The sequence below is a fragment of the Megascapheus bottae genome, chromosome 5, assembly GCF_031878675.1.
Source record: "Megascapheus bottae isolate mThoBot1 chromosome 5, mThoBot2.hap1, whole genome shotgun sequence".
In the NCBI taxonomy this organism is placed as follows: domain Eukaryota; kingdom Metazoa; phylum Chordata; class Mammalia; order Rodentia; family Geomyidae; genus Megascapheus; species Megascapheus bottae.
The window spans coordinates 74,391,452-74,408,508 of NC_143513.1; the positions used below are offsets into that span (position 1 = coordinate 74,391,452).

General features: G+C 40.9%; 1 protein-coding gene and 1 pseudogene across 1 annotated transcript in view; both read right to left on the reverse strand.

The window, feature by feature from the left end:
- Creb3l2 (cAMP responsive element binding protein 3 like 2) overlaps positions 1–17,057 on the reverse strand; it is a 155,154-nt gene that overhangs the window by 114,757 nt on the left and 23,340 nt on the right. The gene's annotated exons all lie outside the window — the stretch shown is intronic.
- LOC150063631 (small ribosomal subunit protein eS6 pseudogene) lies at positions 12,706–13,502 on the reverse strand (annotated as a pseudogene).

The following is a 17,057-nucleotide window of genomic DNA, read 5'->3' on the forward strand; positions in this document are numbered from 1 at the left end:
CATTGCCTCTATTTAATGCAAAACTCACATGATGATGAGAAAGAGGTGCTTGCTTGCGAAGGTCAGAAACAAGACAAAGATGGTACCTTTTATTCAACATTGTACAGGAAATCCTGAGTAACCCAATACAAGGAAAAAAGAGAAAAGGTACACATGTAGAGAAAGTAGGAATAAAACTGTCTTTGTGATCCAAAGGACTGGTTTTCTACGTAAAAGTCAAAAGGAATCAGTAACAGGTCTGGAACTAACAAAAAAATTCCTAAATGTCAACACTTACTTGGTACAGAAGAAAAAGCTAAACATCCCATTGATTAGGAGATTTCAAAGTATACCTATTAAAAAGGTTGAAATTCAGAACACTGACACAGTAGGTGCTGGTGACAATGGGGAACACTTCTCCTTTACTCTAGCAGAAATGCCTAAAAGAGCCAAGTACATCAGGAAACACTTGGCAGTTTCTCAAAAGTAAAAAAAAAAAAACTAAACTAAAACACACACACACACACACACACACACACACACACTAAATTTACCCTCAGAATGATGCAAACGCAAAAATGATTATGTGATGGTACCAAAATACCACGGTAGATGATATATATATATATATAATCACTCAAACTTAGTAAAGAAATTTTTTAAAAACGTAAATTTACCCTTACCAATGATACAACAAGCATGCTAATTACATGGACTGAAAAGTTTTCGGCTACACAAAAACCTGAACAATGCTCATAACTGCTTATTCACAAATATCCTAAAATAAATGAATGCAAAAAACAGAAATGTTGCTAGGCCTACTGGGTCTTCCCATACAGAAGGAGGAGAGAAAGTGCCTGTCACCTATTCACCTGTTTTACACACACACACACACACACACACACACACACACACACACACACACAATATTCCTCAATATAAGTCAAACATGAGGCTATAAAAGTATTAGAAGACAACATAGGGTAAGACTTCAGGACATTAAACAAGAGACTTTTGGAAAAGGCCTCCAAATAACAGAACCCAAAGGAAAACATGTTTCTGTGCAGAAAAGAAATCTATCACCAGAGTTAATACACAGCCTACAGAATGGGAGAAAAATACTTATAAGCCATATGTCTGACAGTGACTATCCAGAATACATAAGGAATGCAAACAATTCAATGGCAACGTAAATGAACGAATAAATAACTGAAGGAGAAGAGTAAGCAACAGACCAGTTTGCTCTTTCATTTAAAAATATACAAGCCACCCCTTCTGGTTTATCTCTTGCTGTTACTGTATCTGACTTTGTTACATGGTATATTGTATATACGTTTATTTGTTTATTTGAAATAGGGGAGGGAAGGGGGGAAAACAAGATGCCTGGGAGGAGGTGGAGGGAAGGCAATGGGGACAAAAACATGAGAAAGGGGATCAATGTGTGAGAAGTCATGTAACTACTACCTGACGAATGTAACCCCTCTATAGAGGTGGGTCTAGAGTGACCCACCACTTCTCACTCTCCACCTGTGACCTCGTGGGAACACCCTGAAATCTAACCCCATCAATGGATCCATTGATGAAGTCAGCACTGTCATTAGCCACTCAGTTCCCCAAAGCCCCATCCACTCCATCCCACCTTCAATAACAGGAACCTTTAGGGCTCCTGTGAAGAATAAAAAGCAAGCATTAGACTTCAAATTGATGTTTTAAACATAGCAAAAGCCATAGACTTGGTGAGAGTGTTACTGCCTTGCAGGTAGAATGTGATCATCACAGTACAAGATGTGAATCTTGAAGACCTCAAGTGGTATGACAAACTATTTTAATTTTACAAAACCATCTGCTATAGTCTGGATCTTAAAGGTTTGGGTGAAGGGCTTGAATCCCAGTTTGTCACTGCTGGCAAGTGATGGAACCTTTAAGGGGTGTGGACAAGGACAGCTATACCAGTCCTGGTTGGCCCGCTACTCTTCAAGTGGGACTCTGGCCCCACTTCTTCCTATGTCTTCCACTGCACGGTGAGCAATTTCTTTATGCATGTATAGCATGCTCTACCATAATGAGTACCAGAGGCCCAAACCAGTGAGATAAATTAATCATGGTCAGACATCTTTCTTAACTATGAGCTAAAATAAATCCTTGCTCTCTACAAGGTAGTTACCTTGGGTGCTACTTTTACAGTCATGGAAAACTCATGGACATAATGCCCTGCAGTAGCCATTTGATGATGGCTTGCTGGGTCCTCTTCTTCCCCCATTCACACCAGTTCTTCCTAGCTGGTTAGGAGCTCCCGGGAATTGCCTTTCTACCTCCTCTGCTTCTCTATTCTTGTTGTGTGTGCAGTTCTAGTTCAGGATGTAGCACTTACTCTCTGTGAACTCACCTGCATGCGTTTTTGTCTTTTTACATGGATCTTTTATGGTAAAAGTAGAGAAAGAATACTTGTAAATTGTTTCTGCCTTTTTCCCCAACATTCTACAAATTATGAATAAATATAGCAGTCCAAAGTTTTCTTTTTAGGTCACCTAAAATTTCTATGAGGTATTGGGGTTTGAACTCAGGGCTTTGTACTTGATGGGTAAGGATTCCACTGTTGAGCTCTTCTTTGTGTTCATTATCTTTGAGATACGGTCATGAATTGCTTTTTGCCTAGGCATATGTCTAGACATTGATCTACCTATTTTAGGCCTCCTGTCATAGCTAGGATGACAGACTTGTACCAGCATGTCAGATCCGTTCAACTGAGATGTAGTCTCAGAATTTCCTTTCTTCATTCCTTCCCTGCCTTTTCTTTGTTTTCCTCCCTCCCCCTCTTCCTTCCTTTGTCTCTCTTGCCTCACAGTTTTCTGATAGGGTTAAGCTGAAATCCCGACTTCTCAATTTCAGCTTCCCATGCAGCTAGAATGACAGATGTGTACCATCCTGCCAAACTTTGCATTGGGATGGGGTCTCTCTCACTTTTCTACCTGAGCTGAACTCAAACCTCAATCCTCCTGTTGCTAGCCTCCCAAGCAGCCAGGATTACACATGCCAGCCACCAGCTACATATTGAATAATCGATATTTAGCACTAGAGAGATTGACATGAAATTGGCATACGCTGAATGTTACTGGTGACATACCAATTTATACAACCATCTGAAAACGAACTGGACTTTGTATTCTAGGAAAGCACACTAAGGAGATTAGTACAGCACTATTATTATTGGCTTTGAGCCTCTTGAAAAGGAAAAAGATACTAATGAAAGGGGCTAAACTGTGAGAACCAAAGTGATTGTACTTTGAATTGTTCTTCTGCACATGGATTTGTTGAGTAACAGAGAAAAGCTTTGTCTAATCCAAGAAGGCCCCAGAGCAGAACCATCCTCTCTCGTGTCTCCTTTCTTTAGGCCACTGTTCTGAGTCATGCCTGTTCTTCTCCACATTTTCTAGGACAGGTATGTCTTTGTTCGCTCACTTTATGTGGGTGGATAATGGTGTTATCTATTTTAAGAATGTGGGAATCTATTTTGTCCTCTTCATCCTTAAAATCAACCCCTACTAACTTGTCTTTTAGAGAATAGTCTAAGGGCACTGGAAAACTTGATTACTGGTAATAACAAAGATCTGTGCTCCAGATTCAAACCTCCATGCTCAAAATAACTTAAAATGTCAGATAAAGTACATTTCAATTATCTTAAAAAGCATCTAGAGCTGATTCAGTAAACAAGGCTCACTAACAGGAGTGGGAAAGGGCAGAGGAGAAAGGAAATTTATGTCTACTGTGTACTTCACTCTGTGAGTAGGACTGTGTTCCACTACACAGAGCCATAGTCTCTGTCAAGTTCCCTCCCCCCCTGTCTGTCTGTCTCTCTTTCTCTGTCTCTGTCTGTCTCTCTTTCTCTGTCTGTCTCTGTCTCTCTGTCTGTCTCTGTCTCTCTGTCTGTCTCTCTCTGTCTCTGTCTCTCTCTCTGTCTCTCTCTGTCTCTCTGTCTCTCTCTCTCTGTCTCTCTCTCTCTGTCTCTCTGTCTCTCTCTCTCTCTCTCTCTCTCTCTCTCTCTCTCTCTCTCTCTCTCTCTCTCTCTCTCTCTCTCTCTCTCTCTCTCTCTCATCCTGGGCCTTGAACTCAGGGCCTGAGCACTGTCCTTGGACTTTCTCAAAGCTAGAGCTTTACCACTTGAGCCACAGCACCATTTATGGCTTCTTTTTTTTTTAATGTATATGGTTCTGAGGAATCAAATCCAGGTCTTTGTGCATGCTAGGCAAGCACTCTACCACGAGGCAAAACTCCCAGCCCATTCTCTCTTATTTTTCAATGACAGATTCTTCTTCATATTTGGAACCCTCCTCTTAATATTTAGAACCAACCACTACAGTAGGTCTTTTAAAAATCAAATGCGACTGACAGTGAGAGGGTGACCATGGTAAACATTTTGTGAAGCAATAATATTAAAAAATCACCATTAGTCATGAACACTGTGGGGTTTTTTCTGCTAATACTGCAGGATATTTATGCAGTTCATTCTTGGTTATGCACAATGGGCAACATCAGACAGCTTTGGTGCTGTCACTGCCCTCAGCAATGTCTTCCTCCTTATGGTACAGGTGGCATCAGTGGCTGTCCACATGGTAGGAATGAAGAAGTTGCCTAAAGTCGATATCCAGGCTAACTTGTGGGAAATGTATTCCTAGTGGTGTATGTGGATAGGAATGGGCCTACCACAATGGACAACGTGTGAAGACAAATGGCACCCAGATGACATCTCCAGTGAAATCAGCGCTCCGTGGAAATGATGACAGCTCTCACAGGTGTCAACTGACATCTGCTCTCACTCATCATGGCAAACAAAGCAGCAGGAAATATGTCTATCCTTGCCAAAGCTAGTCATCTAACACTACCTCTTGGCACTCAATAAGACAGCAGCAGATATAGTCTTAGCTGAACCTCCATCATTTCATTGGCTCCAGAGTGACCTTCTGAGATTTCTGCTAACATAGAGAGACAGGATGGTATCTGACCTCACCAAACAAAGCATTGGCCACAGATTTTCCTTACCTGCTCCCAGTACTTCCACTAGCATATGCAGAATTACAAATGTCTAGTGTGTTATGACTATTTACCACTAACCAATGCATCTTAGCAAACATATTTACTGGCAAAGAAAGTACAATGGTAAGTTCATGCCCACAGAAGTCAGACCCTTACCAAGGGGTAGCGGCTGCCTTAATCAAACTGGAATGGACTAACAAAAGGTACGGGTTCTGCAAAACAGTGTCTGGCAGGTGATCCTTGTCTGGATTTGTTTGAGTATCTCGAAAGTATGAATAATTTATAAAATGAATCGTTTGCACACACATGATTTTATGCTTTTGCAAATGTACATCAATGATGGATTCCCAGAGCAGAGATTTCTGGATCAATGAATTTATGCATATGTGATTTTTACTCTGCATTGCCAAATCTCCCTCTGTGAGGGCTGAAGTACTTGGCATTTGCCTCGATGCAGCCCGAGCAGGTCTGCTTTCCCATAGCCTCTCCTACAGGGTGTGTTGTCAAACTCTGAGAATTTTGTCAGCCTGGTATGTGGAAAAATATCCCTATGTAATTTAATCTGTGCTGCTCATGTGCTAAGGGAGGTTGAACAAATGATAACATGATTAAAATTTTAAATCAGAAGGATAATCCCATTTTATTGTGCTCCTGTTCTCCCTTTTGCACATGTAAGTATATACTTGTTTATTTACACTGCTCCTAGCCTCAGAGCAAGGGTATCAGAAGACAAACCCTAAAGAGTAGCTGCTCTGATGCCTGGAACAAACCAACTATACTAGTCAGGCACCAGTGGCTGGCACCTCTATCCTAAGGACTCAGAAGACTGAGGTGTGAGGAACACAGTTCAAAGCCAGCCTAGTCAGAAAAGTCCATAAGACTTCTATATCCAATGAACCATCAAAATTCTGGAAATGGAGCTGTGGCTCAACTAGTAGAGTACCAGCCTTGAGCAAATAAGCTAAAAAACAGTGCCTATGCCCCAGTACCAGCACCATTTTTTTTAAGAATGTGGCCTCACCATAGACGTCTTTATTTTGTCCAAAACAGCACAGAAAAAACATCCCCAATAGTTTATAAACCTCTAAGTATATAAAATATAGACTATACCCCACAGCTTTCCTTTACATGGTAGCAAGAGAAAGTATAGCTGATGGGGGTAAAGGGAAATTAGGTTAGCCAGGCATTAACATTCAAAGACCAGGTAAACATCAACTTTAGTAGAAAAAAGCAGTATTAAAGGAGTTCCTGCCAGCACCATTTTTTTAAAGGACTTATTCTGCACAGCATTTCCCTCAAGGCTGGTCCAGTTACATTCATCACCTGAATTTTCCAAAATCTTTCTTGGACAGGTACAGGCCAAGATCACCGATAAAAATCTGGTCCAACGGGATTTTCTTACTTTCTTTGTATGTTGATACTGGGGCTTGAACTCAAGGCCTCACACTCTTCGCTTTTTCTCTCAAGGCCAATGCTCTACCACCTTTGCTATTTCTCTACTTCCAACATTTTGTTGGTTAATTGGAGATATCAAGTTCATGTATCCTCTGTCTTGTCTGGCTTTGAACCCTGATCCTTATCTCTCAGCCCCCTAAGTAGCTAGAATTACAGGCATGAGCAGTGGTGCTCAGCAAAGAGTAAACTGGCTTTTGTTTTTGTTTTGTTTTTCTTTTCTTTTTCCTTTTTTGCTGAGAATGGTTATCCCTGATCCCCATAGGATGATTCTATCCCATTTTTTCCATCTTATCCCAGTGTGGGACAGGACACCTAAGCTCCACTAACTAAATACTAAAATCCAAGCCTTCAAGGGAGTACAAGTTTCAGATTCCACTAGGCCTTGTCTTTTTCACTTGTTGCTGTGAGAGGAAAACTTTTTTTTCTCAGTTTATAAATATGAAAACCCTATTTGTAAATGTGTGGGTTTAAAGTGGGAAAAAACAGGAATAGATGTAAAGGCAGTCATCTCCCAGACAGAAGGCATGGATTTGCGGGACTCCAGTTCTTGGATGGAAACTCTACTTGGTCACTGGATGTTTGGAAACAACGGAAGCCGGCGAGCTTTAACTTCCCCTGTGGCACAGTTTGAACAAGGAAATGGCTGAGAGAGAGCAAAGCCTATGAGGATTCTTTAGAGAGTTCATTTGCTCTTGTTCTGGAATTGGAGACTCTGGTCCAGAGGCCTAACTGGGCGTGGGTTCCAACATATCAGGTCTGAGCACTTGTTCCAAACAAAGCAAACAGTAGTAATGAAGGGAAGGATTTTAGTCTATATTGGAAGGCAGAGAGTAAGTCTTCCAGTCCCATTTTGGGGTAGCAACATGAGCTTCACATGTAAATGAGAGGATGAATTAGGGCAGGGGGTTAAAGCAGAGCATCTCCGAGCAGTCTTAGTTGAAGGGGAGTTTGGCTGATCATTTCACTCTGGTTTTGCGAGGTTTTCTGAAGAAATCTGATTGCTTAAAAGGACAATTTGGTTCCCACAAATGGATGGCTCGTGCTTCGGGGTGATTCTCTTCACAAGGAGTGATCTGTTTTCAAAGTCTCCCATAGGCTAGCATCCGCAAAGACTGTATGTGTATGCATTGACCAGACTTTCTGGTGCATTTTTATGGGGTCTGAAATGGAATGTTGTAAAAAGCTGACAATACCATAATCCAGTGAGACTTATCTTTGTGCCTCTGACCCTGAATGGGGGACTTAGGGAAAGGTTGGGTAACACAGTTTCCGATAAACATTCTTTGAATGATTAACATGCCTATGTGTAGAATTAGGTACCTAACCAAAACTTTCAAGAAAAAGGAACCCAAAGCACAAGGAATGAAGGGGTCCAGAGAGGGGACCCAACAGCAGGTCTCTCATCTCTGCCTAATTGTAGAAATTCTGGGTCTACAATGGAATAGAACTGAGGACCCAGATATTAAACCACAGACCTATGGCCACCTAATCTTTGACAAGGGAGCCAAAAAAATAGAATGGAAGAAAGACAGCCTCTTCAACAAGTTGTGCTGGCAGAACAGGTTAAGCACTTGCAGAAAACTAAAGTTGGATCCTTCTTTGTCACCATGCACTAGAATTAACTCCAAATGGATCAAAGACCTGGAGGTAAAAGCTGACACACTGAAAACTTTACTAGAAGGAATAGGAGATACACTAGGCCTCCTTGGCACAGGTCAAAACTTTCTTAATAAGGACCAAGAATCACAACAAATCAGAGAAAGGCTGGATAAGTGGGACTGCATTAAACTGCGGAGCTTTTGTATGGCAAAGGACATAGCTTGTAAATTAATTAGGAAGCCTACAGAGTGGGAGAAGATCTTCACCAGCCAAACAAAGGACAAAGGCCTCATTTCTAAAATATATCAACAACTCAAAAAATTGAATCACTCCAAAACTAATCTCCAAAGTAACAACCATCCCATTAAAAAATGGGCCAAAGACTTAAAGAGAGTCTTCTCTGAAGAAGAAACAAAAATGGCCTATAGACACATGAAGAAATGCTCAACATCTCTGGTCATAAAAGAAATGCAAATCAAAACAACTCTAAGATTCCACCTCACTCCAGTTAGAATGGCCAGGATCAGGAAAACGAATGACAACAGATGCTGGAGGGGATCTGGCCAGGAGGGATCACTACTACACTGTTGGTGGGAGTGCAAACTCGTTCAGCCACTATGGAAAGCAGTGTGGCAGTGCCTCAAAAGGCTAAACATAGAACTCCCCTATGACCCAGCAATTCCACTACTTGGCATTTACCCAACCATCCAGAAACAAGGACATACTAAACCCACTAGCACAACAATGTTCATTGCAGCACTATTCACCATAGCAAAGATATGGAACCAACCTAGATGTCCCTCAGTTGATGAGTGGATCAACAAGTTGTGGTATTTGTACACAATGGAATTCTATGCTGCAGTCAGAAAGAATGACACTGCCCCATTTGTTAGGAAATGGAAAGACTTAGAAAAAATCATATTAAGTGAAGTAAGCCAGACTCAAAGGAACTTAGGCTCAATGGTTTCCCTCATTCGTCATAATCAGTAGAAACCTTGGGCTCTACTAGCAGAGATCTGCAATAGAGCAAAATCTTGATACATAAGGCCATATAGTATGAAGCTAATTGAAAGGACCTCCAGGATATTGAAACAAAAGCCATATAAAGAATGAGTGTTGTCCTTAATGTACTATGTTATCTCTCATCTCCTTTGCTGTCCCTTGGGTATCTCATATTGTTACAGTATCTCACTTTGTTATCTAATATATTGAATTTATTTGTATTTGGTTATTTGAAATTTGATAGGGAAGGGGGGAAAACCAAGATGGGGGGGTGGGAGGAGAGGGTAATGGGTACCAAGACATGTGAAAGGGTATCAATGTATGTGAATTAATGCACCTTCTATCTGGCAAATATCATGTAACCCTTTTATTAATTACAATAAAAAAATAAAAAAAGAAATTCTGGGTCTATTACCTGGGGCCATACCATTCTGGGGTTCACCACTAGTCTAAGATGTACACTGGTGTGTGTACCTGTCCATTAATAGAATAGCTTTTGTCACACATAGATCTCCAGTTATTGTCTCTGGATTTTGGTACTCACTGGATACTATGTTGAAAATGAACTGTACAATTGTGGGTGGATTGGGAGAGAAAAACTGGAAGAGAAAGAGGGAAGGGGTGACACTGTTGGAAAAGAAATGGTCTCTTCTGTAACCCCTCTTTACCTCACCTCTATAATAATAATTTTTAAAATAAAATTTTAAAAATAAAATAATTTAAAAAATAAAAATTTTAAAAAAATCTCCGTACTTCTACTAAGGAGATTTAAAAATCCATGGCTTAAAATTAACCTAGTTGTAAATATTTGGTAGAATTACTGGTTGTTATTTTCTTCTTTGTTTTTTTTATAGGGCATTTCAGCAATATTGTTGGTGACTTAAAAAAACAAAACCTTTTTGATTTTTTTAATAGAAAGTAAAAAAAAAAAAAGAAAGAAAGAAAGAAAGAAAAGAGAAGCCGGGCATAGTGGCTCACATCTGTAATCCTAGCTACTCAGGAAGCTGAGATCTGAGGATTGTAGCTCAAAGCCAACCCAGGCACTGAAGTCCATGAGACGCTTAGAATCTCAAATTAGCCACCAGAAAACCGGAAGTGATGTTGTGGCTCAAGGACAGTAGGACGGTAGCCTTGAGCTGAAGAGCTCAGGGACAACTCCCAGGCCTGGAATTCAAGTCCCACGATGGACCAAAAAAAAAGAGAGAAAGAAAAGAGAAAAATAAATAAAGACAAAACAGAAGGGACAGAAAAAAAGAGGGAGGAGGGAAGGAAGGAAGGAAGGAAGGAAGGAAGGAAGGAAGGAAGGAAGGAAGGAAAACAACTGAGTCCTTTCTAGTTCTCACTGTTAACTTTGCAGCTCCCACAAGTCTATGTCTAAATCCTGTCCCTTGTTTTTATTTGTATTACTTCTTTGCTTTTCTAGCTTTTGACTGGTATGCACAATTCAAACTCTAGTGATATTTAGATTAAATTTTATATTTGATTTTTAGATCAGATTAAAAAAAACTTTCCAAAACCCAAGCTGAAATGAAAGTATGCTGAAAATTTTAGACCTACCCTGGCACATGCCTTCTGAACCTCCTATCCACCACAGTTCGTATTTCATTGAATATATGCTTGGATTCATCTGTGAATTTGAATTCATAAGAAAATAGAGATTTGAAAAAATGTAGAATCTCACTCTGTAATCCTAGCTACTCAGGAGAAGAAAAGGAAGAACATGATGGGAAGCCAGCTCAGGCAAAGACGAATTTTCAAGATTCCATCTCAACCAAAAATGACTGAGCATGGATTCGAAGGGCAAGTGGGAGAAACTGAGGTCTAAGAAGGCTGAGGCCCAAAAAACTATTAAAAAAATAACACACACACACACACCACAATGCATGCATGCACACCTGCATGTATGTATGCATGCACATACTTGCTTATACAAACCCTAATTGTTTCTTTTATTCAATGCAAAGAAACAAATTAGAGATAACAAAGATAAACACTGTCAAACTTTTCAGAGACTCTAGAATTTTAGAATTTTAAAGCATTCTTTTTTTTTTTTTTTTTTTTTTTAGAATTTTAAAGCATTCTGTACCCAAGTACTAGCTACTCAGAAGGCTGAGATCTGAGAGTGAAAGGATCTCAGAGATAGGGTTCAAAACCAGCTTAAATAGACAAATCTGTGAGAATAATCTCCAGTTGACCAGGAAAAAGCTGTAAGTGGAAGCATGGTAGAGGACCAGCCTTGAGCAGTAAAAGCCAAGCTATAGTAAGAGGCCCCATGATCAACCCCAGTATCAGTGTTTCTCTCTCTCCCTTTCTCCCTCTCCCCCTCTCTCTCCCTCTCTCCCTCTCTCTCCTTCCCTTAATGACCCTGGTAATAGAATTAAGGAGTTTCATTGTGATTCCAATCACTGTCCTATGGTAAGTTTATGTGATTAAATACCACAAGTACATGTGGCTTTCCCCACAGGGCCCCTGAGATATCTTTCTATTGCCACAACCTAAATATGTAGTCTTCAAAAAGTGCGAGAAAACAAAGAACCAAAGAACGATGTGTTCTGAGCTCCAAATAATAAAATCTCATCAGATATTGTGAGTTAACCGCTGACACTGCCCTGAAATTATAAGCTCGTAGTCTTTGGGTTCATATTAAAAAGTCAATCATCGTTATAGCATTTTATCAGTAACACCGGATTTCTCTTTTACTCGTAGTTCACAAATTTAGAGATTTAAAAAAAAAAAAAAGCATAGCACCTGCCTAGTAAAGGCAGTTCAAACCCCAGTTCTTAAAGAAAAAGGAGAGAAGGAAGGAAGGGAAAAAGGGTGGGAAGGAGGGAGGGAGGGAAGGGAAAGAAAGAAGGAGGAAGGAAAGAGCTAATTGAAGTAGGTAATCATCAAAATAGTTGATTCAAAGGACAAGGGTGAACCAATGTTTCAGTGAGAATCACAAGACAATATGTTGGAAATGAACTTTACAACTTGAGTGTTGGGAGAGGGAAAGCAGGAGAAAAATATGGGAGGGTAACAATGAGAAGAAATATACTCACTACCTTATGTATGTAACTGTAGCCCCTCTGTACATAACTCTGACAATAAAACTAAAAACAGCAACAAAAAACCAAAACACCTTTGTAGTGAAACAACCTAAAAGATGTGTTTTCTGGGCTCTGTGAATTATCTCAAAGTCTCCTCACTTGGTATCTGTGCCCTTTGTTCTGAGCTATGCTTCAACTCCTTTGCAATTTCTTTTTGTGTTCTTGGAAAAGAAAAAAAGATAGAAGACTCGCTATTCAGCAGTTTTTGTGGGCAATGTCTTCATCCCATCATCCTAAAGAAAACAGTCAAAACCCCAGGAGACCACTGCATTTCTGTCCTGTCCTAGTAATAAAATAATTTATCTGCAACTTCTCAAAAGACAATGTCTAAGCTAATGGTCAACCCAGGAACTCCTGGAATTTGAGGCCATTTTAACTCTGTGTACATTTCTTACTTCCAGCCCCTAATTCTCCCAACAGAACCTCAACACTGCCTACACTCCCAGGATATGGCTGAAAATGTGATGAGGTGTTGTATTCTCATGGCTGCTAAGTAATAAACCTCTCCTTTCTCTGTTTTTCATCGTGTCCATTTATTTGGCATACAACATCACTCTTCTGTCTTTTTTTTTTTACCTTCTTTGTTCAATGGTTTTTTAACAACATATGGGCCGACATCATCTTCTTTAGAGGGATTGAAAAGTTTGCAGATTTCTGATAGCCCTTTTGGGGCCCAGATGGCATGGTACAGTGGTATCTGTCAGTCCAGGGATATCTTTTTCTCCTTTTTTGACAATAACCAAGTTGAGAACACTCAGATTGGCATCCACAATGCAACCCCGAACTTTCTCTCTCCAGTTCTTCTTGGTCTGTAACAGGAATGCCCTTTGCTCAGTAGCAAGTGAACTCAACCATGAGTCAAGACACCTTGCTTCATGGGAAAACCTTGTTTGTCGTTCCCACCACTGATTCGGAACACCTAGCTCTTCCATTCTTCACCAGAGCATCAGCGGCAACCGCTGTGGCCATACGCTTCTCATAGAAAGTACGGAGTTTGCCTTCATCGTCCACGTCGATGAATTTCTGACAGCCAGTGGCTGGGAAGGAGATATTCAGCTTCATGCTGAAGCAGCTGCTCGTCCAGAAGGTACCACGGAAAAGAGCTGTTTTTTCATTTTTTCCCTTCATTTCTCCCAAGCAGTTCCAAGGGTGGTGCTGTGGTGTGGGTGAAGAAGAGGTATCAAAGGTCAAAAGCACTGAAAGTACAGCCTCCAGTCTTTCCAATGGAGCCTTGGTCCTAAAAGGTTGCATCTGACCTCCAATGCATGCATTGCCTTCATCCTCCTCTCATATGGCCCAGGGCATTTATGTACTTGTGGATGAGTATCGCAGGTCCCTGAAGCTGGAGCTTTCTAGGTGGACAATCCAATGAGAGGGCTAAGGGAGGAGAAAGTAACAAGAAGATTGCTGTAATGGAGGGCCTGCGGGAAGTGTGGGGGGGGGTGGGGGGGGGTGTGCGAGCTCACACACTCTCACACATACATAAGAGTGTCACTATTTTGGAGATTTCAGTCCATTATTGCTTTAGGTCTGTATGCCAGGATATCATGGGGAAAGTTCATGGGCGAGGAAAGAAGTTTACCTCAGATCACCCAGGAAACAGAGATAAGCAGAGCTAGGATCCCATTATCCTTTCCAGGGAAGATTCCTCATGACTTGGCTTTCTTCTACAAGACCCCATCTTTGTGTGTGTGTGTGTGTGTGTGTGTGTGTGTGTGTGTGTGTGTGTATTATTCCATTTATTAAAATTCAAAAACAGTTGCCTAGTATGTGCAAGGCCATCAGGTGCTTTCTTGAAGGTGATCAAAAGCCAAAGGCCACTCAAGTTGAGTTTTTGGTACCCAGAGGTCTTAAGAGTTCCTTCTTCCACTACCAGTTTGGACTTCTGCTTGAGTGTGGTTTTCAAAGAAATCTCAAGGAAATAGCCCATGTCCTATTATCTTGTCATAGGACTCTGCCACCTGGGTGATCACCATAGACTCTGTGATTTTTCCTGGACTAGTCAGTTGAAACCAGTAGTTTTGGAAGACAGAACACAAACTGTCTGAGGTATGTGCCAAGTTCTCCAAAGATAAGACCAGGTCTTTTCCAGTCACAATCTGCTGTATCAGGGGCAGCTTAAGGTCCCTAGACAACTTTGGCCTTAGCCCAGAATGAGTTACCTCTGTAACTTAATTCTCCAGTGCTCTGAGACCCCATCCTTTATTTTATTTTTATTTTTTTGCTAGTTCTGGGCTTGAGCTCAAAGCCTGAGCACTGTCCTTGGACTTTCTCAAGGCTAGAGCTCTACCACTTGAGCCTTAGCACAACTTCTGGCCTTTTCTATGCATGTGGTACCAAGGAATTGAACCTGGGCCTTTGTGCATACTAGGCAAGCACTCTACTACTAGGCCAAACTCCTGGCCCCACATTCCAGCTTTTAAAGCTGCAGTCCTTAATGTGAGGTTACAATAGAAGCACTCATGGAAAACACTCATTCCCAGTTTCATTCCCTTTGGTTTCCATTGCTTACTGTCAACGGTGATCTGAAAATGTGAAATGAAAAATATTCCAGAATTAATCAGCTTCAACATGCACCACTCCAAATCATGAGTTATAATCTTCCATCTTGCTCAGGATTTGAACCAACCCTCTGTCCAGTGTATCCACAGTAATAAGCTACCCACCTACTCTATAGTTTGGGTTTGTATTGTTCCCGAGGGGCTAAAGGCTAGGTGATAAAGGCTTATTAATCAATCAAATTTGCTCTAGATTTACAGAGGAGGAGGAGCTATCATCTAAACAAAGACCATTTGGGGGGAACACAATATTATCTGATGATAATATCAGAAACATGTGTCATCTAATGCAACACAAAACTTGCTCATCCTGCTAGGTGCCGGTGCCTCACACCTGTAATCCTAGCTACTCAGGAGGCTGAGATCTGAGGATTATGGTTCAAAGCCAGCCTGGGCAGGAAAGTCCTTGAGACTCTTATCTCCAATTAACCACCAGAAAACCAGAAGTGGCACTGTGGCTCAAGTGGTAGAGCACTAGCCTTAAGCTGAACAGTGCCCAGGCCCAGAGTTCAAGCCCCATGCCCATGGCCAACAACAACAACAAAACTTGTTCATCCTATTCTCCAGCTAAAAGCTAAGTATGAAGGATATTCTTTTAGGAAAATAATGTGCTTATTACAAAGACTGGCCTAGGAAATTGGCAGTTGATTCTTGTTGCAAGAATCTAGATAAAAGTGACAGAAACGGAAAGACAGATTCACTGACTAACAGTGATGGTTATTGAGCTCTGATGCTAGTTTCAGAACAGCCATTTCCTGCCATTGTTGCATTCTCTCCTCCTACCTCTCTATAAAACCCTCTCCTCTCACTTGTTCTCCCACGTAGTCTTTGTCTTGGGGTGATAGCCCCTCCTGCTTTCCAGGAACTCTCTTTTATTTTGTTCTCAGAAGAACATACTTCTTTCAAGTATTCAGATACTCCAAGTATTCAAAATTCCTATCTTCCAAGTAGTAAAGAATTAAGCAGACAGACTTGGGGATAAAAATGTCATGTCACCCTGCAGACAACTAAAGTTGGATCCTTCTTTGTCATCCTGCACCAGGATTAACTCCAAATGGATCAAAGACCTCAAGGTAAAAGCAGATACACTGAAAACTTCACAAGAAGGAATAGGAGATACACTAGGTCTCCTTGGCACAGGTCAAAACTTTCTTAATAAGGACCAAGAAAGACAACAAATCAGAGAAAGTCTGGATAAGTGAGACTGCATGAAACTGCAGAGCTTCTGTATGGCAAAGGACATAGCTAGCAACTTAACTAGAAAGCCTACAGAGTAGGAGAAGATCTTCACTAACCATACAATGGACAAAGGCCTCATATCTAAAATATATCAACAGCTCAAAAAATTGAATCACTCCAAAACTAATCTCCGAAGAAATAACCATGGGCAAAGACTTAAAGAGAGTCTTTTCTGAAGAAGAATGGCCTATGGACACATGAAGAAATGCTCAACATCTCTGGCCATAAAAAAAATGCAAATCAAAACAACTCTAAGATTCCACCTCACTCCAGTTAGAATGGCCAGGATCAAGAAATCTAATGACAACAGATGCTGGAGGGGATGTGGCCAGGAGGGATCACTACTACACTGTTGGTGGGAGCGCAAACTCATTCAACCACTATGGAAAGCAGTATGGCAGTTCCTCAAAGGACTAAACACAGAGCTCCCCTATGATCCAGCAATTCCTCAACTTGGCATTTACCCAACCATCCAGAAACAAGGACATACTAAATCCACTATCACAACGATGCTCACTGCAGCACTATTTACCATAGCAAAGATGTGGAACCAACGCAGATGCCCCTCAGTTGATGAGTGGATCAACAAGATGTGGTATTTATACACAATGGAATTCTATGCTGCTGTCAGAAAGAATGACATGGCCCCATTTGCAAGGAAATGGAAAGACTTAGAAAAAGTCATACTGAGTGAAGTAAGCCAGACTCAAAGGAACTTAGGCTCAATGGTTTCCCTCATTTGTCATAATCAGTAGAAATCTTGGGCTCTCCTAGCAGAGATTTACAATAGAACAAAATGAAGATACATAAGGCCACATAGTACGACACTAAATGAAAGGACCTCCAAGATATAGAAACAAAAGCCATATAATGAGTGATTGTTGTTCTTAATGTACTATGTTATCTCTCATCTCTTTTGCTGTCCCTTGGTTATCTCATATTGTTACTGTATTTCACTTTGTTACCTGATGTATTGTATATATGGGTATTTGGTTATTTGAAATTGGATAGGGAAGGGGGAAAACAAGATGAGAGTTGGGGTGAAGGGAGGGAAATGGTGACCAAGGGTATCAATGTTTGTGAAGTAATGCACCTTCTGTGAATA